Source organism: Bufo gargarizans, unplaced genomic scaffold, assembly GCF_014858855.1.
Source record: "Bufo gargarizans isolate SCDJY-AF-19 unplaced genomic scaffold, ASM1485885v1 fragScaff_scaffold_165_pilon, whole genome shotgun sequence".
NCBI classification, from domain to species: Eukaryota; Metazoa; Chordata; class Amphibia; order Anura; family Bufonidae; genus Bufo; species Bufo gargarizans.
The window spans coordinates 228-1,869 of NW_025334065.1; the positions used below are offsets into that span (position 1 = coordinate 228).

Consider the following 1,642-nt stretch of genomic DNA (forward strand, 5'->3'; position numbering starts at 1 on the left):
TGGGGGAGGCCGCACACTGCCACCAATGTTATTAATACAATAGAGGGAGGGAGGGGGGGCCGAGGGGAGGCCGCACACTGCCACCAATGTTATTAATACAATAGAGGGAGGGAGGGGGGGCCGGGGGAGGCCGCACACTGCCACCAATGTTATTAATACAATAGAGGGAGGGAGGGGGGGCCGAGGGGAGGCCGCACACTGCCACCAATGTTATTATACAATAGAGGGAGGGAGGGGGGCCGAGGGGAGGCCGCACACTGACACCAATGTTCTAATTACAATAGAGGGAGGGAGGGGGGGGCGGGGGAGGCCGCACACTGTGCCACCAATGTTCTAATTACAATAGAGAGAGGGAGGGGAGGCCGCACACTGCCACTAATGTTATTAATGCAATAGTAGCATGACTGTCTCAGAAGAGAGTGCAGAGCGCCATCAGGTGGGGGCGGCAGCGATGAACAGTTGTGTTTTGCTGGAGATCTTCTTTAAGGTGTTCAAAAACTACAAAAAAGGAAAAATACTGGGGTTGAATTTTTGCCGCATTCCTCAGCGATTAGGAGGTGGATTCTCCAGTTACATAACATTACACAGGGATCGGCATCACACACATTACACTGTAGAACATGCAGGGATAGAGACTGACAGCAGAGTTATTACCGCACTCATCGTCGGGGGCCGGGCAGCACATTGTGGTACACTGCTTCATTATGAGGCATGAGTTCCTGTTTAGGACCAAAGAGAAGCGGTAAGGAGAAGGAAGCAGAAGTCAGACATTTATATGACGCTCTTATCAGCCCTGCTGTAATGACCAATAATAGGGAAGTAAATCTGGATTCTGCTCTTGGGACTCCGCCTTCTGCCATAAATTTAAAAGGGGCTATCTGCCCAAAATTACTCAGAAAAGCCTCAGAATGGTGGAAAAATAAATAGAATAAAAATATCACCTGACTAGTCCTACCGCCACCCAGGGTCCAACACTTCCCAGTCCGCCTGCAACATGTGGAGCGTGTGCAGAGATGAATCAGAGACCAGTGCATCTCACCGCGCATGCGCAGGATGCTGCCGCAGCTGGCTGGTGAGCAGGTTCCCCAGCCTGAGGAGCATCAGTCACACCAGGAGGGGCATTGTCTGCATGGCTATTCACCTGACTTGCTGCATCCAGACAACCATCACTGGTAATTACAGCACAGAGCACGCTATAAAAGGACCTTCTCTACATAAAGCTAGGCTGGACACGCTATACAAGGCATACTGATGCAATAGTGCTTTAGAAGAGGAAAATCAGGCAAGAGTTTTCCTTTTAATGAAGAGATAAGTCGATTACCTGATAATTAGATTCTTCCTTCTTCTGTGTTGCTGGAGTGACCTGTCAAAACAAGAAGAACTTGCAGGTTTCTGTGTAAAGTAATTTGGGACTATTCTGAAGGAGAAGGTGGACACATACATGGACTATTCTGGAGGAGAAGGTGGGCACATACATGGACTATTCTTGAGGAGAAGGTGGGCACATACATGGACTATTCTTGAGGAGAAGGTGGGCACATACATGGACTATTCTGGAGGAGAAGGTGGGCACATACATGGACTATTCTGGAGGAGACGGTGGGCACATACATGGACTATTCTGGAGGAGACGGTGGGCACA

The 1,642-nt window shown here is 49.5% G+C and overlaps 1 long non-coding RNA gene across 1 annotated transcript; it reads right to left on the bottom strand.

Annotated features, from left to right (window-relative positions):
- Positions 1-397: 397 nt before the first annotated feature.
- On the bottom strand, positions 398-1,408 carry LOC122922307. The gene is made up of 3 exons (XR_006387125.1): positions 1,322-1,408; positions 655-719; positions 398-498 (listed from the first exon to the last, which is right to left on the bottom strand). It is a non-coding gene; the product is annotated as an uncharacterized LOC122922307 (long non-coding RNA).
- Between the last annotated feature and the right edge of the window lie 234 nt (positions 1,409-1,642).